Source organism: Dasypus novemcinctus, chromosome 2 (genome assembly GCF_030445035.2).
Source record: "Dasypus novemcinctus isolate mDasNov1 chromosome 2, mDasNov1.1.hap2, whole genome shotgun sequence".
Lineage (NCBI taxonomy): Eukaryota > Metazoa > Chordata > Mammalia > Cingulata > Dasypodidae > Dasypus > Dasypus novemcinctus.
The window spans coordinates 165,520,021-165,547,110 of record NC_080674.1 but is presented as its reverse complement, the minus strand read 5'-3'; positions in this window follow the sequence as shown (position 1 = coordinate 165,547,110).

The window sequence follows — 27,090 nt, the reverse complement described above, 5'->3', positions numbered from 1 at the left end:
CAAAGCTGCAATATCTACTCTCTGGTTCATTGGACTTACCCAGGTCAGCTAACAGGGAGGTGAAGATGGTCAACCACCACACCAGGGAACCAAGAGAGTCTACAGTCACAAACAGGAGAATCACATCCATCAGTCATGTGGGATCTAAGCCCCTTCTTGATTTAGAGGTGAAGTGGACATCACCATCCCAGGGTCCACAGGATGGAGGAATAAAATATGGATTAGAGTGGACTTATTGGTATTCTACTATAGAACTATTGTGACTCCAACAGTGGAAGAAATGTTATCATTGATGTGGAGACAGTGGCCATGGGAGTTGCTGAGTGCAGGGAGTGATATTGGGGCATTTTGGGGACTTGGAGCTATCCTGAATGATACTGCAGGGACAGAGGCAGAACATTGTCTCTCCATAGCCCTCCTTCTTCCTTCCTTACCTTCCTCCCTCCCTCTTTCTCCCTCTACTTTGGGCATTTACAATTAAATGGTCCTTCTCCCCAAGAAACCCAAGACCAAATGCCTTTTCTTCCCCATGGGAACTTTTTTCAGTTAGTATCTTATTCTTCTACCAGTTTGTCAAGATCAAAAGTTTAGATTTTTCTTTAACTCCTTGTTCCAGATTTTTGCAGACCTGGGTTAGAATTCTCATTTCATATCACACTAGCTATGGAACTCTGACCAAGTCACTTGACAACCCTGAGCCCCAGTTTTCTAATCTGTAAAATATGCTTATTATGGGGATTATATAAGATAATGTATTCAGTTCACTTGGCATGTCAATTTATCCACCTTGAATGCACCTCTCTACCTATTTAAATTCCTACCCTTCCTTTCAGACTCATTGTCCATGACATTTCTCTTTTCCCTTACACATAATAATTGCTCATTCAATATCAGACACTATTGATATTATTATTACTCCATATTTAACTTGTAGAATTAACTTGTAGATTAGATTCTTTTACACTTGTAGTCACTCATTATGACTTGTACATTTTCCCTATGAAATGTTTCTTGTGTCTGTTCTTCCTTTTCCATTATCCACCTCTACCATTTAAACCCAGTTTTGATCATTTCATAATATATCTGTATTCAATTTCAACAATGTCTCCTACTTCTAATCGTTCTCTCCCTTCATCTGTTATGTCAAACTAATTGCCCTAAAACTATTATTCTGTTACTTCCCTATTTGAAAAGCTTCCATGGTGCTCCATTGCCTGCCTACAGAAAAAAAAAAAAAAAGCAATAATACTTAGGCCCTTTACCATCTGGCATTAAATTACTTTCCTACTCTCATCTCCCACAATTGCCTACAATAGCCACCACTCAAGCCCCACTGGTTTATTTACTGTTCTTTGTATCGACTTTGTGTTCCTACTTTAAGGTCCTTGATAAAATTATTTCTCCTGAGAATGTTCCATGTTGCCCTCTACCTATCCCTTTGAAACTCTGACTTGCTGAAGTTACTCCAAATTGCTGTAAGTCATACCAATTTTTTCGTATTTTGAATCCATAGCTGTATCTATACCTACCATTTGGTCATATATCTTATACTTTATTGGAGCATGTCTTATAAGGAAGTTGTAGATATTGGCAGCAAGTTCATGGGTTTTGAACTAGATATTTGTTTGAGTTTGGCCCCTACCTACTACTAGCTGTGTGATTGAGGAAGCCACATAACCTCTCTGAGTCATTTTTTCAGCTTTAAAATGAGGATGTTATTACCTATCTCATAAAGATGCTATAAAGATTAAATAAAAGATTGCATCTTTAGTGTGTAAGCTATAAAGAAAGTAAAAAATATTCCCACAAAATAGGAAAAAATATGCAAATCACCTATCTGTAAGAGTCTAGGATCCAGAATATCTAGGAACCCTCACAATCAATAATAAAAAGACAACCCAATTAAAGAATGAACAAAGGATTCAAATACACATTTCTTTTAAAAAGATACACAAATGGTCAGTATATACATGAAAAGAAAAGATGTTCAATATTAGTAGTCATCACAGAAATGCATTTCTAATCCACGATATTACTTCATACCTTCTAGGCTATAATATAATATGCCTGTTGCTGCCTCCCTTCACCCCTCCTCCTAGCCTTTGTTATCTCCCTTTTCCAGCCATTGCTATCCTTCCCGCCAGTCCCGTCCACTTAGCCAACTCATAATCTGCCCCCTTTCTTAATCACCGCCTACTTCATAGCTGCCTGCACAGTTCCGCCTATCCACTACCGCCCCGTAGTTTACCCGCCCCAATTCCTACCCCTCCCTTGACCCGACCTTATATAATCAAGTGTATTTCCGCAATAAATTGGACTAGCTCATTCTCACAGGCTGTCTCCGTGGTTTTTACCGCGCGTCCCCCACGCCTGGAGAACCTAGGCCTACGCGTTGGCCTAGGGGCTCACCGCAGAGCCGTGGAAGCCCGCCCGGTCCTCGTAGGTTGCTAACTTAGAGTAGCAGCCCACAGCAGGGGTTGCTAACTTGGAATAGCAACTCACAGCATATGCCTATAATAAAAAAAGAAAATAAGTATTTCCAAGGATGTAGAGAAATTGGAATTTTCTTACATTGCTGCTAGAATGTAAAATGAGATAGCCATGTGGAAAATAGTTTGGCAGTGTTTCAAGAAATTAACTAAGAGTTACATACGGCCTAGCAATTCCATTTCTAGGCATACACCTAAGAGTCATAAAAATGTTTATGCAAAATCTTGTGCATGAATGTTCACAACAGCATTACTTACAATAGTCAAAAAGTAGGCATAACATTAATGGCTATCAACTGATGAATACATAACCAAAATATGGCATATCCAAGAAATGGAATATTACTCAGTCATAAAAAGGAATAAGGTACTGACATATGCCAGTATAGCATGAATGAAACTTGAAAACATTATGCTAAATGAAATAAGTCAGACACAAAAGGCAACACTGTATGATTCCATTCATATAAAATGTCTAAAATAGGCCAATTCATAGATACAGAAGGTAGGTTAGCGGTTGCTAGGGGCTGGGAGAGGGGAAAAGAGAAAGTTACTGCTAATGGGTATGCAGTTTCTTTTGGGATAAGGTAAATGTTCAGGAATTGGATAGTGGTGATAAGTTGTATGCGCTTGCAAATATACTAAAAATCACTGAATTGTACACTTTAAAGTGGTGAATTTTATAGTAGAGTCTTGTACTTGACTGCTTTGAAACTAGCTGAATTTACTCCACGTATTTTGACAAGAAAATTTTATGCCATTACTCGTCGTTTGGTATGTGACACACAAGTTAGAACTTGTCTGTGTCAAGTACCTCACAACCCACAATGCTTTCCAGCCCAAATAAAGGCTCACACGTTAGTCACGCCATAGTTCTTGCCTCATTGTGGTCTTGTCTTAGCTTCTGTGTATTTTTGTGAATTATTATAAAATAATACAGCATGGTATATGGGCATTGAGTAACTTGCTAAATTTCCCTTTATACTACAGATCAAATGGTAAAGGCAAGATTCAAAGTCAAGTCATTCTGAAACAAAGACCATGCTTTGAACCACCCCACAAACCTGATTATTCACATGAGCTAAAATACCCGCAGGTAGAAAAAGTTAAACAAGCCTTTCTGCTTGTATTAGGCAGCCAAAGGGGTACTGATACGGTACCAAAGCTCTGCTGGTTCTTATAAAGGGTATTTGCTTCAAGATTTCTCTCTCATGAAGTTTCTAGGCCTGGCAGTTCAAGAAAAGAATTTTAAAAATAATCAAAGAATATTTCAATAATAGTTTATGCAAATTGTTTCAAATATTAGAAAAACAAGGCAACTACACAACTCATTTCATGAGACTAAGACATTTTTCATACCAAAACTAGAGACAGTAGAAGAGAATTATTGATCAACATATTTTATAAACATTCATGTAAAATTCCTAAATAAAATATTAATTAATTGAATCTAGTACTATTTTTTAAATAGTATATAATGTCCAGATAGGGCTTGTTCAAAGAATGTAACATTCTTTCAGCATTAGAATATCTAAAAATACAGTTTTACTTCATTAAGAGAGGACAAGGGAAAGCATGTGGTCACCTCAATAAATGCAGATGAAGCATTAGATAAAACTCCACACATTTTTGTAATAAATGTTTTAAAAATGAATAGCAAAAAAAAAAATCTTGCCCTGATAAACGGTACTTTCCAAAACCTGATGTAAATATTAGAAACATTTGCACTAAATTCAGGAATAAGATAAAGATTCCCACTATAATTTCTATGATTATTTTACTTGACGGCTTAGTCAATGGAATAAGATAAGGGGAAAAAAGTGGTAATAAGATTAGAATTTTTTGTCATTTGCTAATGTTTTGTCTATATAGAAAACCCTAAAAAAGTTTCTACAAACTTCTAAAACAAAAGATAATTCCGCAGGGTTGCTGGACACAAAATCAACCACAAAAATGCGTAACTCCTTGTGTACTATTAATAAACAATAAATATAACAGTAAAATTGTTCCCATTGACAGTAATAGTAAAAACTATATGTGGGAGCAGATGTTGCCCAAGCAGTTGAACTCTTATCTCCCACAGGGGAAGTCCTGGGTTCAGTTCCCAGTGCCTCCTAAAAAAACAAAACAAAATAACAATAAGCAAATCAAATGGAAAAACCAACTCAGGAAAGCTGATGTGGTACAGTGGTTGAGTGCCAGCTTCCCACATATGAGGTCCCAGGTTCAATCACTGGCTCCCAGTACCTCAAAAAAATAAAAACAAGAAAAATGATATGAATCAAGAAATAAGTCAGATGAAAGATAAAAGATGTATAGGACCTTTATGGAGAAATGTTGAAACGTATTGAATCTTACAAAAGTGATCTGACTTGAGAGAAAGATAATTACATTTGTGGATGGGAAGATTAAATAGCTTAGATATGAAGATTTTTCTTTGAATTAATATAGAAAATCAAAGGCCATTATAATAAAATCCAAATAGAATTTCTATTAAAAAAATAATGAGGAACGACCAGCCCTACTAAAAATCAAAACTATCAAAATGCTGTTGAAATTAAAATATTATGGAATTAGTGTACGAGTGGATAAATAGATCAATGAAAAGTGTTGAGAACCCAGCATAAGATGAAAGCACATGGCAACTTAAAAGAGATGTGGCATTACAAATCTGAAGGAAAATACAATTATTTAAATGGTTTTTCATTTGAAAACAGAAAAGGAAACCTGTATTTCATGCTATACACAAAAATTGCTGATGATGTGTAGAACTAAATGTTAAGAAAAAATGTTAGTGTAAGAAAAGAGATTAGAAGGGGAATTGTCTCAAAGAATGATTAATTAGAATGATGTAGAGAGAGAGAGAAGTTGAAAACTGAGTATCATATGCATAAAGAATATAGTGAGAAGTTCTAACATGGGTTTTGTGTTTGTTCAGGTTGTTTGTTTGTTTTGTTGTGTGCTCTCCTCCCCCAGGTGCCCACTCTGGCTACGACAGCTCCATGTGCCCAGTGTGAGAGGTGGGTGACTGCATCGGGCCAGCAGTGGTCTCAGCCTGAAACAGCTCACCAGCCTGGTGAGGGGCCAAGGCTCATGCCGGTGGTTGTCTAACGCAGCTTTTAATGTTGTCCCAGAAGAAGGACAGAGAGAAGATGAAGCAGAAGCAATATTTAAATAGATAATGGCTAAGAATTTCCCCAAACTGAAGACATCCATCAATCTATACACTCAAGAAACCCACTCTGGTCTTGTTGGGATGTGGTGAGCTGGAAAGAGTATTTCTCCCATCCTTAAAATTATCAGGGGAAAAAGAAAAAAGAACCCAGAAAAAACTACAAGTTCATGACTTCTCTTGAACCCATCACAGTACTGAAGTCCCAGGACAATAATCTTGCCCAAAATCTAAGAAGAGACAGGCACCTGCAGGAAGAAATGGGATGTGAGCATTTGCTTACACAGCCAGGCACTGATGAGAAGGATTTAGCTGGAATTGTTGATTAATTGGTAAAAGTGCTGGGTGGCGAGAATGGGCAGAGCCCTGTGGAGCAGCAAATGGGTTTGTGGTGGGAGGTCACGTGACCTATCAGTAGGCTCTTCTCCACAGGCCTCTCTTTACAAATAGGCCAATGCCTGGTAAGAATCTGAGAGGATGTGCCTCCTGGAACAGACCTGGGAAAGAGGAGCTGCAGGGGGGCATGAACCCCACCCACATCCTCCTCCTTCTTCTCCCCTGCAGAACTTTGGGGGGAGGGAGTGAGGAGGACAATGTAGCCCTCAGGGCACAGGTGAAAGGTTTGGAACTGAGAAAGGGAGCAAGAAAAATCACTCCTACCCTGGGAGAGAAGACAGCAAAAAGCTGGGCCAGAATTACAGGGGGGAAGGGGAGGTGCACTGAGGCCTCAGCCAGGAGACCCGCAGACACAGTACCTGGCAAGGATGACTCTTCTTCAGAACAAGAGGCCTGCCCCCACAGCATCCCTGGCTCCACACACAACAGCCTAACAAGCATTTAGTAAGTGACAAACAATCAAAGAAACTGCTTGTCAGGAGAGAAGAGGAACAGGAGAGGGCCAAAAGAGTAGAGAGAGATGAGTTGAAAGAGAAAATTATAGCTTACATATATACAAAAAAAGAGACTAAAAATTAATGAGTTAAGCAGGCATCTCAAGAGGTTAGAACAAAAAAAGTAAAATAAACTCAAATGAAATAGAAGAAAAAACTGTAAATAATAGCAGAAATTAATGAACTAGGAAACAAATGTTCAGTAAAGAGACTCAACAAAGCCATGTTATGTCTTTGAAAAGAACAATTGATAAACTTCTGATGAAATAATTAAGAAAAAAGTAGAAAAAAGCACAAATAAGTAATATCAGGAATAAAAATATTTATTTTAAAATTTGGCAAATTAAAAAATATAGAAAAAGGATAGAAATTATAACTAAGTGGGAGTTAGACCAATAATGCTACTTTGGTTTAACTTTTTAAAAATACAACATTTTAATTTTGATAAATGTAGCATGATATTGTAAAATATTCACATTACAGAAAGCTGATGAAGAGTATACTGAAATACTTTCTATTATCTTTGCAGTTCTGGAAACCTAAAATCATTCTAAAATACAAAGTAAAAATCAGTGTAAATTATGATATTATAGAATGAAGGAGGAAACATGAGTTGTGGGAGTATTATTTAATAAAATTCAATATCCGATTATGATTTTTTAAAAAACTCTTAGCAAACTAAAATAGAAATGTATCTTCATATGTCTGATAAAGAGTATCTTTTAAAAGTGTTATTATAATTTCTAACTTAATGATAAAATATTGAAACCCTCCCTTTGAGACTAAGACAAGGATGCCCTATAGATGTCCTTCTATTTCACAATGCGCAGGTAATCCTAGCTAGTAGAATAAAGAAGAAAGAGATATAAATTGTGGGGGGAGGGGTGGAAATGAAGAAATAAGACTGTCATTATTCATAAATGCCATGATATCTGTATCTAGATATAGATTGAGAATCTAAAAATATTGACAGATAAATTATACAATGAATAAGTGACTTTAGCAAGGTTGCTGGATATCAAATCTCCATTTCTTTTCTCTATAACAGGAACAAAGTTAGAAGATTAAATAAAAAACATCTATCTAGAAATATACCTAATAAAATATGCATAAGGTTTCTCTGCAGAATAGTTAGAGATTATTATTTAGAGCAATTAAGGAAGGATAAACTATGTTCATGAAAGTCTAAATATTTTAGAGATACCATTTTGCTAACCCAATCTATAGATTCAAGGTATTTTCAACAAAATCCCAAAAATGTTTGTTTATGGGATTTAACAAGTATTCTAAAATGTCCACAGAAATGCAAAGAGCCAAGCTCAGCCAATACACTTTTGAAGAAGAATGCAGGTGGGAAGATTTGCTCTACTGTCTATAAACACTTAGTAAAAAGCTATAGTTTAACCAAGTGTGGTATTGGTGCAAACAAAGATAAATAGGCCAATGGACTAGAATAATGAGCCCAGAAACAGACACCTTTTGGGTACCACATCACACTCTCCTAGGTCCACCTTTTACTCCAGTCTCTGCTACTGGAACAGCATAAATGGTGGCTTTGACCAGCTTCATGCATGTGCAATCATACTGCACCTTACTGTGGACTCACACTAAATACCTCTTTCTTCTTGTCATAGGGACTTCTCTAATGCCAAGACATGGGTGCCCACACTCAGTACTCACACATGCACAACCTGGAAATATAGGGGAGTTTAAAAAAACATGGAGTCAGCCTTTTCCAATGGGGGATGGAAGGCAATTGAGGAATGTTTCATCCTCCTGTCCTCAAGCAGAGAGTTCTGATTTGAAGTTCAAATGACTTCTTAGAAGAACTGAGCACCAGTGACCTATAGCAGGGCAGTTGGATTACAAATACCTGTATTGACTTTCTCTGCTTTCTTGTTTTACTGCCTCTATCTTCTACTTCTGCTACCTGGGGTCATGTTCCCAAATAAACTATCTGCATGCAAACCTTTGCCTTAGGGCTCTGCTTTCAGGAAGACTCAGCCTAAGACAGTGCGTTGTTGAATAATAGGGGAAGGATAGCTATACCTCATTTCAAAAAATCAATTTTAGGTGATTGTAGATCTAAATGTGAGAGGCAAAACAATAAAATTTCAAGAAGATAACCATGTGAGAATATCTTCAAGACCTCAGGATAAGAGAAGACTTTTAAAGAGAACACATCACTACCATAAAATAAAAGTTTGATAAATTTGACTACAGCAAAATTAAGAACATCTGCTCAGCAAAGACATCATTAAGAGAATAAAAATGCAAGGCAGAGCGAAAGAGAGGATGTTTGCCACACATGTTACTTATAAAGGGCTGATATCCAGAATATAAAATTAAGTCCTACAAATACATAAGAAAAAGACAGAACACCTACTAGAAAAGTGGGTAGAGAGTTGAACAGGCACACGCCAAAGAAGCTATGCAAATGAATACCAGATGAGCATGCCCACACGCACACACACAGCAGGCAGGCTAAAATTGTTTAAACTTACAATACCAACTGTTGACAAGGATATGGAGAAGGAGGAATCCTCTAGTTCTGCTGGTAGGAGTGTAAATTGATACAACTGCTTTAGAAAATTGGTGAGTATCTTTTCAAACTGAGCATTTGCATAACCTAAAGTCTAGTAATTCCACTTCTAGTAATATACCCATCAGAAACACATACTCATAGGCACCAAGGGAAATGTACAAGAATGTTCACAGCAACATAATTTTAATAAGCCAAATTAGGAACAACCCAAAGGTTTATCAACAACAGATTGGACAAATCAGCCACGGTATATTCACACAATGGAACCTAGCAATAAAAAGGATAACTGCAGCTACATTCAACAAACAATGTGAATGATTCTCACAACACTGATGTTGAGTATAAGAAGTCAGGCCTGAGAGTTTGCACAGAGCTGGTTTTTAAAAATTCCAAAACAGCCAAAATCAAGCCATAGTGCTTATAGATGTTTGGTGTTAATGGTATAAGGAAAAGCAAGGAAACAATTTTTGCAAAGTCAGAATAATGGTTTCCTTTAAGGGGAGGAGAGAAATTGTCCTTGGGTCAGGTCCTGTGGTCATCTGTGGGTACTGGCAATAGTGTTTTAGATCTAGATGAGGGTTTCACAGATATTCACTTAATAATAATCCATTAAGCTGCACATCTGTGTTTTGTGTTTTTAGTAAGTATGTAATTTTTCACAGTAGCTTATTTTTAAAAGAAAAAGAAGGAATCCTGATACACACTTTGTTTTCACTATATCATAACTCATTATTATTATGAAGGGAAAACTTAATGTGAGGCCAATAGTTAAGGAGTGGAATGGTTTTGCCATAAAAATGTTTTACCATTTGCCCATATTGCAGTTTTCCAAATTCCTTCATAAACGTGATAACATTTTGAGGTGGTTAGGAAAACATGGCTCAGAAAACTCTTTAACAGGACTTGAACTCATGTCTTCCTTTCAGTCCCTGCTCTCTCCCAGCACTGGTATCATGACAGGGAGGGACTGTTAGAGACGACAGGAAGATGAGAGGAAGGTGCTGACGTTGGGCTTTGCCTACCTTAGGAATTGGGTTTGGTTTTGATTTTTGGCTTTGTTTTTTATTTGTACATGTATGGTGTCACTGTCTTGCTTGTTCAGAGGACGCTCCTGGTAAGGCCACTCAACTGAGGGGAAAGCAAAAATGGGTAGGGTTTTGATTTTTTGGCACAAGCACAGGTTTGCTTTCCTAGGGCTGTGCTGGCTGCTTGGATCTCTGTAGTACTGGGGTGAGGTCATGCTACATTCTCAAGTTCTGTACTTACCCCTTTAATAGCATCTATTGTTGCAATAATTACCCTCCAGAGCATTTGTGCATTAGAACTCACTCTCTGAGAGACTCCTTAGGAAACTGCTACACATCACCTATGTATAAATTACCCATCACGAATGCTCTTACATCCAGAATAATGTGATTTGCCCTGACCCCATTAGATTACATCAGTGTAACTACACAGATGCTAATTGTAATACTCCGTTATTTGCACATGGAATCAAGAGGCAATGTCCTGCCTTAAGAGTTTAATGGCTCTAAAGCAGCAAGAAGCACACTTCATTATTCCTCTCTGGCTTTTCAGCAGCTGGTGGCCTCTGTAGGAAAATGCAAATGCAGAAGCAGTAGTTGAACCTTCGATATGTTACCATTTGCACCTGCTAATTAAACCAAAGGGGAGAAAGCTCTTCTTCCCTGCTAAAAACCTTCTAACCTGAGAGCTCAGACTAGACATAAGCCAAGAGTACATCATATACTTCGTCTAAAACAATGCTGCCCAACAAAATATAATCAAGCCAAAGGTGAGAGCCACTTAAGAAATTTAAAATTTTCTAGTAATCTCCTAGATAAACAAGTGAAATTAATATTAATGATACATTAAGCCCAAGGTATCTAAAATATTATCATTTAACTATGTAATCAAATATAAACATTGTTGAGGCATTTTACTTTTTTTTCATAAAATAGGACTTCTCCAATGCCACGGTATGGGATGCCCACACTCAGCCCTCACACAGCCTGGAGGTGTAGGAGACTTAACACCCATGGAGTCGGCCTTGACCACATGGGTACAGGAGCCAATGAAGAAGTGCAGTGTGCATTTTACACTTGGATTTGCCACATTTGGAGTGCTCAATAGCCACAAGTGACTAGTGGCAACTATATTGGACAGCATCAGTCTCTAGAGTTTCTTGGTATTTCTCATAGAGCAGCTTCTCAAAGTACAAATGTGTTCCAACCAACTCCTGAAGGGCACAAACTGGTGAGACTGTGATACCAAAGGATGCACCAGGCAGAGAATCAGACATTGGCTTTATTGAGACTTACGGACAGGAGAAGATTCCTTGATAGTCAAAGGATGAATGAAGTTAGCGCCCCCACAAGAGGAGAGGAGAAAGTGAGGGGAGATATAAGGGGTCTCAGAACAAGGACATCCCATAGGGTATGAGAACAGAGTCCCTGCTAGGGTCCTGTGACTGTGCACATGGGGTTTAGTGATGTTATCTCAGGAATGAGGTTTTACTGCTCAGAGGGGATCTTGTTTAAGACATTCTCTCCCCTGGGGCGGGGGTGGGGGAGTGAGTTAACTTTTAACTTAAGCCTAGGTCAGGTAGGCAGCTCTGTGCTGAGGACTGGGTGGGGACCTGGTTTCTAGGTCCCCACAAAATGAAACCTGGGATTTAAATTAGGCTATGTATATAAAATGCCTAGCACAGCACCTAAAATGTAGTAACTAAGTAAATATTATCATTAATATTATTGTTATTGGACTTAGGTTGAATACTTTACTTGAGGCTTGTTTTACACAAAAATCCTCATTTGAAATTTTATATATGTCTGTGGTCTGTTTGTACAAAGCACCAAATTTTATTTCATATATAGCCCTTTTAAATACTAAGCGCAATGTTTTATCTAACTACAACTTAAATGGCATAGGCTGATATATCTCACATGTCATTTTTACCGAACTTGTGATATTACCACATCTACATACCACTTGGACAATTATTTTATACTTATCTTTAAATCAACTGATGCCTTTAAATTGAATACTTGGGACTTTAGCCTTATCCTAAGAAATCATAGCCATGAAATCAGGAGCTTGATAATGCTAGATATGTATTTTTTCCTAATGTTAAAATAAAAGCATAACTAAAAAAAAAAGTTCTTGGGCCTCTTCTAAAGGCATTGTATATGCAACACAGTATACTTAAAACACTTTGAGGGGGAAAAAAAACATTAATATTACACGGTATTCTATTCTGGCTCTGTTACTGTCAAGCTTTGTGGCCTTGGCAAGGCACTTAACCTTTCTAAACATTATTTTTCTTATCTGTAAAATGAAGATAGCAATAGTACCCACTGCCGAGGGATTTTGAGAATAAGATAATGCACAAAAAAGTATTTATTAGCACAGCACCTAGTTTTCTTGAGTCCCTGATCAAGGATTGTTAGTTCTGTCTTTATTATGAGAGATCTACAAAATACCAAGCATCCCTTTTGCATTATCCTCACAGGAATCTATTGAAGAAACCAAGGACCGTTATTTCTACTTTATAGATGAGGAAACCAAAGCCTGATAACTTGCCCAGAGTTAATGATCCCATGAGCAGCAAAATTCAACTCAAATTTTGATCTTTGGGGGAGCAGATGTGGCTCAAGTAGTTGAGCATCTGCTTTCCATTCCCACATGGGAGGTCCTGGGTTCAGTCCCTGTGCCTCCTAAATAAAATTAATTAATTAATTTTTAAAAAAATTCAGGTCTTTGAAGGCATGTTCATAGCTACTTCCACAAACCCTACTTGCTGAGGCAAGAAATGTGTCTGCCTGTTTTTATCATTGCTGCTTACCACAAAAGGAAAAGAAGAAACATAAAGAGCACAGAGCCTTATAATTTATGGCAAACAATAAACATTTATGGAGCACCTACATGGTATAAAGTCATTATCCTCAAGAAGGTGTGCTTACCTCTGGCCTCTTATTGGATAGCACAACAGGTTTCTGAGGCATTTTCATTCAAGCAAACACTTAAATGTACACCTTAACTTGGGCTGTGCCATCATCAGAGGAATTAAAGAATTCAGGCAATTTCTAGGCAATGTGGTTCTGATCCCTAAAATGTTAGGTGGAGGGAAGCGGATCTGGCTCAACTTATAGAGCATCTGCCTACCATATGGAAGGTCCAGGATTCAAACTCAGGGCCTCCTGACCCATGTGGAGCTGGCCCACGTGCAGTACTGATGTGTGCAAGGAGTGCCCTGCCACGCAGGGTGTCCCCTGTGTAGCAGAGCCCATGTGCAAGGAGTGCACCCCGCATGGAGAGCTGCCCTGTGTGAAAAAAAGCACATTCTGCCCAGGAGTGGCACCGTACAAATGGAGAGCTGATGCAGCAAGATGACGCAACAAAGAGACACAGATTCCCTATGTCACTGATAAGAATGCAAGCAGACACTGAAGAACACACAGCAAATGGACACAGAGAGCAGACAATGGGGAAGGAGGGGAGGGGAGAGAAACAATAAATAATAAAATAAAATGTTAGGTGGAGGGGTGGAATGTTCTTCTGGAATTTAATTTTAAGTCAAAGTCTAATTTATTTATTTCACTCTGTGAAATTATCAAGATATATAGCCTAAGGGTATATTCTGCATTTCCATGGTCGTATGAAACCTTTCAAGACAAATTTAAGCCAGAAAATCATGCCAGAAAATATTCTTTCAGATCTGAGGCAGCTATAAAAAGCTGTTGCTCCTGTTCATAAGAATGAAAGAACTGCCATTCTTGACCCCATGTATTTTGTGTGTTTTCTTCTCCAGGAAGATTTACATAATTAAATGAAAGTAGAATATGGATTACTGCCAATCATATCCAATATTTTCAGAAGAAAAGCCTAAAAATATAGAATTGGTATCACATTATTAGGTTTTATTATACATTTTAAAAATTATTTTGTATGTGTTGACCATATCTCCCCAAAATGTAAAGCTCTGTTGGGGCATATGTATTAGGAATTTATATTGTTGTATTAAAAAAAAATAGTCGATTCCAAAATGGTTAGTTCATGTGATGGCATTTCTGTAAAACAAGAACTATATCTTATATATATATTTGATCTGTCCATTTAAATACATACACATAAATATCTCAGAGACATTACATCAAAATGTTAACAGTGTCCCATTAAGAAGGGAAGATTATGGCAGTTTTCTTTTCACTCAGCTATGTATTTGCCCAACCAATGGGCATATTTAAAAATGACTCAGAACCATTTTGGTAGCTCTGTGACTTATAGAAAGTCAGCTCCTGCAGGGAAAGAAGGGAGTATGCTATACTCTCCATCAAACCCCGTGAGGTAGCATATCCCTGGAGAGGGACATCTATGCAGACTTCCATGTTAAACAAGCCTCAGATGAAACAGAGACTGGTTGGGGAATAGCTTGATTGATGTTCCAATGTCTTTATTGATGTTCTTCTCATGACCTAGTATAAGGCATTTTCAGCCTGGCCTATATTGGAAAGTTTTCTCATCCATTATAACAACGATGCCATGCATCCATTCATGGGGTTATATGAGGATCCATGTGAGGTTCCGAGCACGGTAACTGGGACAGTGAAGAGATTCTCAATGAATAGGGACTATGTGCAGTCAGGTCCAGACCAAGTCCCTCTTCCACTCCCCACCCCCACATGGTGGCTCCAAATTCCCAAATTCCCCGTGCCTTTTAGATCTGGTCCTTCAGTCACGTAGAGAACTCCTAGCTCTAATTCCCCCTCCAATACTAAGAAATGTATCAGCAGAAATGAACATCTTAGAGCCCCAAGTTGGACACATACTACAGGAATAGACTTTGAAACCTCTCCTTTGGCAGGCTCAAAATGCTCAAGTGTGATTGGTTAGCCTACAATTCCTATGAGAATCCCTGAGACCACAAACAAAAACAGAGGAATCTTTAGGAAATAAACTCTGTCTTATCCATAAAGGTCAAGAGCTAAAATGTCACATTTTTTCTGTTTATAGAAAGAAATTTAAAATTTTGATGAGATCAGAGATGAGTACTAAAATTTGGATGATGCAAATCTATTAAAGAGAAAGTGGATGTCTTAGAAAGAAGAAAACTCTATATAATAATAACAACTAGGCTTATAAAGGTTAACAACTAAATTCACATAGGTAGGATGTGATGTCTTTGGTTCCGTCAACTTACTTTTCTTATTGCAGTTAAAAATTCCACTGGTTTGACATCAATGTTAGAGACTATCTAGTCAATTTCCTCATCTCTAAGATGTTACCGATAATATTAGATGAAGAAACTATGGTCCAGTTTGCAAACTTCTCAATTAAAATATGATTAGGATACAGGCTGATCAAGATGGCAGCATGAAACCCGCCAGGGCTCCACTCCTCCCCCCACCCAGAAAGTTTTGAACAGCCAGCAAGAACTGGGAGAAATGGCTTTCTAAAAGCTCCAGAAAACAGTTAAAGGATTGCAATAATATAGCTCATGCCAAATCAAAATAAAAGCCACTTAGACAGTATAATATCGTGTTGCCCTTGGCCCCTCTCTGACTCCAAAAGATCTCAGCTTGGAGCCAGCCCATACTCTCAGTGTTCCAGTTCCAGAGGGAGTAGTGTATCTATCATGTACATACTGGGAGCCAGTCTATCTGGCCCATTCTTTCTGGTGGTAGCTTAAGGGACTTGCTATCCCAGAACTTACTCTGAGCTCTCCTACTGCAGAACACTGCAGGGAGCAGCCAAGTCATGCTGCCTGGGGCAAGGGATTACTGTCCATAGGACATACAGCCCAATGCCTGGGGCTACAAGCAGTCTGTTTCCTTGGGAAGAAAGGATGTTCAGAATCCTAGGGCCACATGGACATGCAAAAGATAAGAGTCAAGTGCAGAAAGGATCTGGATGCCCTTATTCTTTGGTCTGGAGCTATTCCCCAAACTCATTGTGTGTATAGACCCTGCAGGAGAATACTGGCACAGGTCAATCTACAAAGACTGGGAAAGATGTTTACTTTTTTCCTCCTTTTTTTTTTTTATGTCCATTAGCTTTTGGCATTCAAGGAAAGCTCTGTCATAATACTAGCTGCAAACAAACTTAAGAAACAGATGCCTCAGGGTCTAACTTCCAGTTATAACATACTAAAATATCCAAATATTGAGGTTTCAACAATAGATTCCAAAACATAAAAAGAAACAGGAAATGATGTCCCAGGCAAAGGAGAAGATTAAAGTATTAGAAACCATCAATGAGAAGATTTAGATCTGTGGAAGTCCAGAAAAGAATTTTAAAATATGTTCCTAAGTATGCTCAAAGAGCTAAAAAAGATGCAGCCAACTAAAGGAAATCAGGAAAACAATTAGTTGAACATAAAAAAGAACATCAAGGAGAGATGAAAATTATGAAAAGGAACCAAACAGAGCTTAAGACCACAGTAAGAGAAATTAAAAATTCTCTGAATGCCCCACCCCTGAGATATTCAGCAGGATTAAAAACCCTGGCTTATTGCAGCTGACTGAGAAGGGACCAGATGTCTTTCTCCCTGCCAGCTGTTACAAGGAAAAAGGGAGGGGGAGTCTGGGGGCTTTTCTTCAGTGAATGTGACCAGTGGATCCCAGTTTGAATATCACTCTTGCCAAAGAAAATACAAAGGTAAACTGAGAGAGAGACACCTCAGTGGAAAGGCGCTCCAACAAGTGCCATCTGCTGGCCAGTTTGGAAACTACATGGACAAAAACTGCTTTTAGAGCTCTCTTTACCCCACCCTTGGGAGAAAATCTGTGCCCCGTTCTTGAGTCCCTGGCACAATATTGGTAACTTAAGCTGGGCAATTATAAAGACTTAGGATAAGTTGAACCAAATATCAAAGAGCTGTGAAAAAATAACAATAGTCAAGGGAGAGAAATTAGACATCAGTAAATTCACCAACTTATCAGATTCCTAGACATCAGCAAAAATAACAGGCCACACTAGGAAACAAGAAGAGATGGCCCAACTGAAGGAACGAACCAAATGTCCTGAAGAGATTCAGAATTTAAGACAATTAATCAATGACAATCACACAACTCTCCTAAATCAGTTTAAAGAATTGACAGAAAATATGATTAAAGAGATAAAGGATATTAAGAAGGCAGTGGGTGAGCATAAAGATTTTGAAAGTCTGCAATGAAAAGTAGCAGGCCTTATGGGAATGAAAGACACAAAGGATGAGATTAAAAATACATTAGATGTGGCCTCTTTCTAAACCAAACTCAGCATATAAATTCACTGCCTTCCCTCTCTTGTGGGACATGACTTCCAGGGTTGAGCCTCCTTGGAACTGAGGGATTAATCCCAAGCACCAACTAATGATACCTTGGAAAAAAGACCTAGACCAAAAGGGGGAAATGTTAAATGCAAATGAGTTTTTATGGCTAACAGATTTCAAAGTAAGTAGGGATATCAGTCCAGATGTAACACTTACACACGTCTCTGGAGGATCTTACTGTCTGCCACAGTAAACAGTGCCTTAAATAGGGGTCCTCCTGGGGTCTTTAGAGCCATCTAGAAACTGTAGGCAAGGCAGACAACCCCAGGATATTGGCATATATGATAACCCATCGCCCCCAATGTATCAAAGTTAGACTCATTTATAATTTTCCTACATATGGTTCTTCTATCCCATTTCTTTGTACCTATAATTAGCATAATACCCATTAAATATATGTTCTAGAAACTTAAATCTTCTGGCTGTTCATATGCTGGGTGAGCCCTGAATCTCAGCAGAGTTGCAGACAACACCTATTCTCCAGTTCATCAGACTCACCTAGGATAACTAACAAAAGGATATGTTGGACAATGCACACCCAAGAAACAAAGATCTTCATCTGTAAGCATGGCAGTTTCATCCATCTGCCCCATGGATCTAAGTCCCCCTTTCGATCTGAAGAAGAGTGGGCATCACCATCCCCAAATCCTCAAGATAGATGAATGAATAAACGTAAGGAGAGAATGCAACTATTAACTAAAGGAGGCATGTTATTGTTCTAGTAATGGAAGAAAGGGTAACCTTCATATAAAGACAGTGATCATCAGAGATTCCGAGGAGAGAAAGGGAAGAATAGGTGTAACATTGGGCATTTGACACTGGAATCGTTCTGCATGATATTACAATGATGGATACCAGCCATTATACATTTTGTCAAAACCTATAAAACTGAGTGGTAGAAAATGTAAACCATAATGTAAGCTATAGACCATGGTTAGAAACAATGCTTCAATATGTGTCCCTCCATTGTAACAATTGAGGGAGGTGGTGGGAGAATTCCCTATATTTCAGTATAACAGGTATGCAATCTAAAGTTTGTTTTAAAAGAAAGAAAAGTGGTTAGGGTGTCATCTACCACATGGGAGGTCTGCAGTTCAAACCCCGGGCCTCCCTGACCCATGTGGAGCTGGCCCACATGCAGCGCTGATGTGCACAAGGAGTGCCCTGCCACACAGGGGTGTCCCCTGCGTAGGGGAGCCCCACGCGCAAGGAGTGTGCCCCATAAGGAGAGCCGTCCAGCACAAAAGAAAGTGCAGCCTGCCCAGGAATGGCACCGTCCATACAGAGAAGTGACACAACAAGAAGAAACACAGATTCCCATGCCACTGACAACAGAAGCGGACAAAGAAGACACAGCAAATAGATACAGAGAACAGACAACCGGGGTGGAGGGGGGAGGGGAGAGAAATAAATAAATAAATAAATCTTAAGAAAATTAATAAATAAAAGAATGAAAAAATTTATATGAAAAAATACATTAAAGGCACATAAGAGCAGATCTGAACTGCTTTAAGATAGAATTAGTAATTTTCAAGACAGAATATCTGAACTGGAAAAGACAGGAGAACAGAAAGAAAAGAGAATAGAAAAAATGGAACAGGACCTCAGGAAATTGAATGGCAATTCAAAATGCAAAAATATCCATATTATTGACATCCCAGAAGAAGAAAATGGGAAAGGGACAAAAGAATATTTGAGGAAATAATGACTGAAAACTTCCCTACCCTATGAAAGACATAAATAGCAATATTCAAGAAGGACAATGTATCCCAAACAGTATAAACATGAATACACCTACCCCAAGACATCTACTATTCAGAATGACAAATGTCAGAGATAAAGAAAATATTTGAAAGCAGCAAGAGAAATGCAAAGCATCGCATACAAGGGAAACTTGATAAGAATAAGTGTCAGCCTCTCATCAGAAACCATGCAGGAGAGAAGAAAGTGGTATGATTTATTTAAGGCATCGAAAGAGAAAAACTGTTAGCCAAGAATTTTTTTTCTGGCAAAGCTGTCCTTCAGAAATGAAGGGGAGTTCAAAGTCTTTACAGACAAGAAAAACTGATAGAACATGTTACCAAAAAAACAGAATTACAAGAGATACTAAAGGGAAAAACAAGGGAGAGAGACTTATAGAAGAGTTTAGAAATGGAAATATTAGAAAGGGTAAAAAGCTAAACTAATAGTATAATATGACAACAGAAAGCCAAAGATAAAAATGGACAAAGTAAGTAATGCCTTTACAGTTTTAACATTGACTGTTAATGGCTTGAACTCCCCAATCAAAAGACACAGACTGAAAAAAAAATGTTTTAAAAAATATGAGCCATCTATATATTGTCTACAAGAGACTCACCTCAGATGTAAGAACACAACCAAGTTAAAAGCAAAAGGTTGGAAAAGGATATTACATGCAAATAGTAACCAAAATAGAGTTGGATTAGCAATACTAATATCACACAAAATAGTTTTTTTTTCCTATCTGGTTGCATCATAACCTTTGTGTGTGTGTGTGGTGTGTCACTTCACCATACTTCACCATGGTGCACAGGGGCCTGCGCCTCACTGCACAGGTCTGGGACACTATTTTTCTCCCTTTTTTTTTTATGAGAAGGTCCCAGAGAATGAACCCAGGTCCTTCATATAGTAAAGAGGAGCTCAATTACTTAAGCCATGGCCACTTCCCACAGAATAGATTTTAAATGCAAAACTGTTATAAGGGATGAAGAAGGTCATTAAGTATTAATAAAGGGAGCAATTCAACAAGAAGAAATAATTATTCTAAGTATTTATGCACCTAACCTCAATGCCCCAAGATACATGAGGCACACACTGGCAAAGCTGAAGGGAGAAATAGATGTGTTTACAATAATAGTTGGAGACTTCAATAAACCACTTTCAGTACTGAAAGAACATCTGGACAGAGGATAATTAAAGAAACAGAGAATCTGAATAGTATGATAAATGAACCAGATCTAACAGACATCTGTAGAGCACTACACCCCAAAACAGAAGGATATACATTCTTTTAAGTGCCCACAGATCCTTCTATAAGATAGACCATATGTTGGGACATAAGTCAAGTCTCAATAAATTTTAAAATATTGAAATTATACAAAGACTCTCTCTGATCATAATGGAATAAAGATGGAAATCAATAATGGATGGAAAAAGGGAAAATTCATAAATATATGGAGTTTAAACAACATACCCCTAAACAGTCAGTGGTCAAAGAAGAAATTGCAGGAGAATTCAGCAAACATCTTGAGACAAATAAAAATGACAACACAACATATCAAAACATATGGGATACCGAAAAGGCAGTACTGAGAGGGAAATTTATATCCCTCAATGCTAACATTAAAAAAGAAGAAAGAGCTGAAAAATTGATGATCTATCTACCCACTTGGAAGAATTAGTAAAAGACAGCAAACTAATCCCAAACCAAGTCAAAGGAAAGAAATAGTAAAGATGAAAACAGAAATAAATGAAATCAAGAACGAAAAAACAATAGAATCAACAAAACTAAAAGCTGGTTCTTTGAGAAGATCAACAAAATCAACAAACACTTAGCTAGACTGATAAAAAAAAAAAGAGAGAGGATACAAATAAAATCAGAAATGAGAGAGGACATTACCACTGATGCTGCAGAAATAAGAGAGATCATAAAACGATACTATGAACAACTGTATGCCAAAAAAGTAGAAAATGTAGATGAGATGGGCAAATTCCTGGAAACACATGAACCACCTACAGGAACTTTAGAAGAAACAGAAATTCTCAACAAACCAATCACAAGTGAAAAGATTGAAACAGTCATCAAAAACCTCCCAAAAATAAAAAGTCCAGGACCAGGTGGCTTAACAGGTAAATTCTACCAATCATTCAAAGGTAAACTAATACTGATTTTGCTCAAGCTCATCTTCTAATAAACTGAACAGAAAAGAATGACACCAAACTCATTCTATGAGGCCATTTTACCAGTGAAGAAACTGAAGCTCAGCAAAGTAAATAACTCACTTACCAGAGATCATACAGCTAGTAAATTGCAGAACTGAGATTCAAACTCAGACATGTGCTCTTAAAACCCATGTTCTTAACAGCAAATAATGGTGGTGGTAGCAGCAGCACCAAATGTGTATAAATGTACTTACAGGGAAGTGGATGTGACTCAAGTGATTGGGCTCCTGTCTACCGTATGGGTGGTCCCATTCATTTCCCAGGGTCACCTGGTAAAGGCAAGCTGGCCCATGTGGTGAGCTGGTGCAATAAGAGAGACAGAGGAGAGACACAACAAACCAGGGAGCTAAGGTGGTTCAAGTGATTGACTGCCCCTTTCCTACATCAGAGGTCCCAGGATTGGTTCCTGGTGCCTCCTAAAGAAAAGATGAGAAGACAAGCAGACACAAAGAGCACACAGTAAATGGACACAGAGAGCAGACAGCGAGTGCAAATAGCAAGGAGGTGGAGATAAATAAATAAAACAAATCTTTAAAAAATAAATAAATAAATGTACTTACAATATGCCAGTTACTATTCTAATCACTTTACACAGATTAACTAATTTAAAACCCACAATGACCCGAAGCACTGGGTGCTACAGTGGGTCAATAAGTGCCCCATCCCCAAAATTTATGCCCACCTGAAACCTCAGAATGTATCCTTATTTGAAATAAGGTTCTTTGCATATTTAATGAAGGATCTTTGAGATCAAGATCAGATCATACTAGATTAGGGGGGACCCCAAATCCAAAAAGACTATCCTCATAAGAGGTAAAAGAAGAGAATACACAGGACACACATGGAGGAAAAGTCCATGTGAAGATGAAGGCAGAGATTGGAGGCCACAAATCAGCCACAAACCAAGGGCTGCCAAGGATTGCTGGCAGCCACTAGAGGCTAGGAGAGAGGCATGGAATACACTCTCTCTAAGAGTCTCCAGAAGGAACCAACCCTGCAGTCACTTTGATTTCAGACTTTTGGCTTCCAAAACTGCAAGAAGAAAAATCTGTATAGTTTTAAGTGACCAAATATGCAGTAATTTTTTATGGTAGCCCTAGGAAACTAATATAGGCAGACACGAGAAAACTAAAGTGGAATGCTGTTGAGTAACTTGCCCACAGTCCCAAAGCTAGGAAATGGCACCCTTGAGATTTGGACTCAAGGGATCCAGCTTCAGAGTCTGAGCTCTTAACCATGGTATTATAGTCCCTATTTTTAAAGATTCGGTGGAGGGGTGTTTCAGTTTGCCAAGGAACTGAGATGCAAAGTACCAGAAATGGGTTGGTTTTTATAAAGGGAATTTATTTTGAATAAAAGCTTACAGTTCCAAGGCCATGAAAAGTCCAAACCAAGGCACCATCAGAGATGCTTTCTCACCAAAGTCATCTACTGTTGATCCTGGAATGTTGCTATGTGATGAAGAAAGATGGTTTCAGTCTTCCCCTCTGGACTCACCGTCTCCTCCTGAGCTGCTACGTGGGCCCAGGCTCTTGGGACTTCATGTTTAAGCAAATTCTCTCTTACAAGAAGCAAATGTGGTAGCTGCTTCTTCCTGTGTCTGTCTGAGTCTTTCGGTGTTTCCTTTTATATCAGACCCAGCAATGGGCAGAGACTCAACCCTGAGTCATGCCTTCCTGATGCAGTCCAATCAAAAGCCCTAAAGCAATCTTATCAAGCAATCTAATCAAAGTCCCCTCAACTGAATTTGATTCAATCAAAGGGTATCATACCCAGAGGAATAGATTAGTTTAAAAACATAATATTTCTTTTTGGGATTCATAAAATAATTTCAGACTGTCATAAGGGGGAATTTTGGAAGTTCAGAACCCCCTGCCTCACAAATATACCTCATTCACAGGACACTGCTAATTAGGGGTTCTTAACCAGGGGTCCAGATACCCCTGGAAAGATTTCAGGGGGTCTGTGAGCTTGACTTGAAAAAAACCAAATTATTATCTTGATTTTCTCTGATATCTAATTGAAATCTAGTGTTTCTTTCACTTATGAATACATAAAATAAATTACAGTATCCATTTCACCTCACTGGCTAGGGGTCTGTGGAACAAAAAAGGTTAAGAACCCCTGCTCTAAATGGTCTAAATTTCAAGAATAACATATTTAAAATAAAAGGTGTTCCACTGGGACTTTCCCTTTTCCTAATTTGGATCATTCATATTTTTCATTGCATGAAATGACTGGAAGATGGGGAAAGATTTCATCCAACAAATAATAAGGAATTTTCTATATGTTCAAATCACTTTGACTATATGTATCCTGATAGAAGATATTCTAAATCTTTAAAATATGAGTTTGTACCCAGTATTGAAACATGTGTGTGCACTCAGTGTTTGTATGGAAAAAAGAAGTAGATGTAGCTCTTAAAAGTACGATAACAAAGCTAAAGGTAAACCTTAAAAACAAAATATTAGAGGGAAACGGACTTTGGCCCAGTGGTTAGGGTGTCCGTCTACCACATGGGAGGTCCGCGGTTCAAGCCCCGGGCCTCCTTGACCCGTGTGGAGCTGGCCCATGCGCAGTGCTGGTGCGCGCAAGGAGTGCCGTGCTACACAGGGGTGTCCCCCGCGTAGGGGAGCCCCACGCGCAAGGAGTGCACCCATAAGGAGAGCCGCCCAGTGCGAAGGAGGGAGCAGCCTGCCGAGGAATGGCGCCACCCACACTTCCCCTGCCGCTGACGACAACAGAAGCGGACAAAGAAACAAGACACAGCAAACAGACACAGAAAACAGACAACCGGGGGAGGGGAGGGGAATTAAATAAATAAAAAAATAAATCTTTAAAAAAAAAAAAAATTAGAGATTCCAGAGCTTAAATGAAAGAAGCCCTATGAAGCCTTTTTATTTCTACCATTTCACATTTCTCTAGCCTTTATAATTGTAGCTATCATCCTTTCAAACGTGGTGGACACTTTCTTGAGCTAGAAATTATCATTAGCTCTTAGAATTAAAAGACACCAATAATTGTCTTGTAATTTATCTCAGTTAGGTGATTTCCTGCTACTTTCTTTTGCTTGTTTTTATTCAAAGTGTGAAAAGTACTTAGCAGGTGGACTTATTGTTGAAAACTGAAGAAAGATATTTTGGCTTAACACTATGTAGTAATTGGTCAGAAAATAAGAGCTAGTGTTAAACAGCAAAATAAGTGTGCAATTAGTGACAACAGTGTAGGAATTAAAGGGCAGGAAAATATTACAGTGAGTCTAAGCTAATGGCATGGAAAAAAAGAAAGATCTTCCCAATATAGAGGCACGTTCCTCTGCCTCCTTGCTTTATATCTTAGGTCTTTTACATTTGGTTGCAGGTCATGGAAAAATAAAAACCAAAATTATTGTCCATCTTGTACTTGAATTTGAAACTTTAATATAAGGTTATTATTGGTAGAAATACTAGGTCATTTAAAATTATTACATATGTAGTTTGTATAAATTATTAATAATATTTATTATAATACAACTATTGTAACCAACAATTCCTGATACTTACTGTGTACCAGGGCCTGTGTTGAGTATTTCACAAGCATTAGCTCATTCAATCCATGCAACAACTTAAAAGGATGAGTTGTGTTAATTAATGAGGAAACGATGGTTTAAAGAGATTGTTATTTATCAAAGGTTATACAGATTCAATAGTGAAGCAGGATTCCATCCCATGTTCCTTTGACCAAAAGCTTGCTCTTTTACATACTTACCTACGAGTCCTATCTCCTCCACCAAGTGCTCTTCTCTATCTCAGTTTACATTTATCTCTTTACTCCAGTTTTATTACTTCAGAATTAAGCAATTCATCTGAAACAGCAGAGCAACCACATAATGGTTATATTATTATCTGATAGTTGCCTAAAGTTGTACTTCTCAAACTGGAATACACTTAACCTCAGGAAAATGGAGATGGTTCCTGGGGCATTGGATCCACACAGTTTTAGATGATGGCTCTTCCTAGAATGTTAAAGCAACCCAATGATGTGGGGGTAATTGATGTAATTAGTAATTTAGAACATTATATTTCTATTGAAACACATATTTTGGAGAATTTACATGATTTTTTAAGGTAAAACATGAGTATTCAAAAAAATGTTGGGCTCAGTCCATCTCCCAGAAGGGCTAACTCCACAACTGATTCATCCTTCTCACCTCACCAGCACACCTGCATCTGGTTGTTGCTGCCCAGCATCCACCCTTCTAGCAGTAGCACCGAGATTTTCGTCTAGGGACTAACCACCTCTCATACCCACTCTGGCTCTTGTTAATTCAGTGATTGACCTTATTCCTGTGATCCAGTTCTGTCCAGTGGGACTAAATTATAGGTAATTTGGAAAGAGAAGTTCTTTTGTCTGGAAATGAAGCTTGACGACTATTGGCCTGGAGCTGCTGGGAGCCATCTGGCCAGTACATGGGCAGAGCTTGCCTGAGAATGATGCCAACATCATTCAGATCCAAGAGATGGAGCTAGACCAATTTCTGCTGAAATCATTTAATCCCTGGCCATGCCTGAGGCTAAGACCTGCACTTAGTAGTTATATGAGCCAGGAAAATTTCTTTTTTTTAGCTGTTTGTGCTTCTGTCACTTGCAACCAAAAGAGTCCTAATACAGGATTCATCAATCCACTTGATCATTAAAGAAATTCAGATATTAAGCTATTGACAACAGATGGAGGTAAAAATCCAGGATTGGTGTTTTTCCCCATAATACAGTTCATCTCCACATCATGGGAGAGAAAATGTCAGGACTTCAAGAAAAGGAGAGGCTCAATGAAAGAGAAAGCCTGGATTCCCCACTCACACAAGCACATAAATAAAGACATGAAATAAAAATAATGTCCTGGGAAAATGGGCAGGGTTTCCAGAAGAAATCATTCTTTCCATTCCCTTTATAATGTGATGGTGGATATGCTGGGTAAGAATGACCTACATTCTTTAGGTAAATTATTCTATCCTCTAAGAAAATCACTTACCATTTTAGCAAAGACAGGAAAAGAAAGATAATTTAGGAATGATGTATATACCTAATATTTATCATACCTATTCTATTCTTCAAAGAATCCAAGTCAAATCAGCTATAGTTTTATTTGTTGGGTCTCCTACCTTTGCAACTGTATGTTATCTTTTAGCTCTAAAAATAACACAGAAGTGTCAAAGTAAGACCAAGTCAAAGAAAGCTAGGAACTCTGAGATCTAGTCATCTCAGCTCTGCTGATTATTGGTTGCATGATTTTTGGGAAAGTCTATTCACCTTTGATCTTGAAAGTATATCTATATTTGACTCCAACATAATCAGACCAGCTTCTTTCTCTATCCTCAACATCCTCTCATCACCTTTACCAGAACAGTCTCTCCTCTCCCCAGTGCTCGTTACCATCGGATGTCTCCACTCTTGGTATTCTGCCTGCTGGAAGACCCTCTCCTGCATTTATCCCTGTCTTGCCTCTCTTTCAGCATCTATTTCAAGTCCTACCTACACTTCCAAGCCTTCCTCATTGTTCTGGTTTATACTTATTTTTTCTGAGTTTTAAGAACAGAGTATATCAAGAAGAATATTTTAAATGTTATCCAGTCCAATCCTACCAATCTATAGTTTATATGTTTAGCAGCTACCAACTCAAATGCCTGCAGGGGGCCTGAAATGCATATAAATGCGTGATAAGGGTAGGGTGTTAAGAAAATG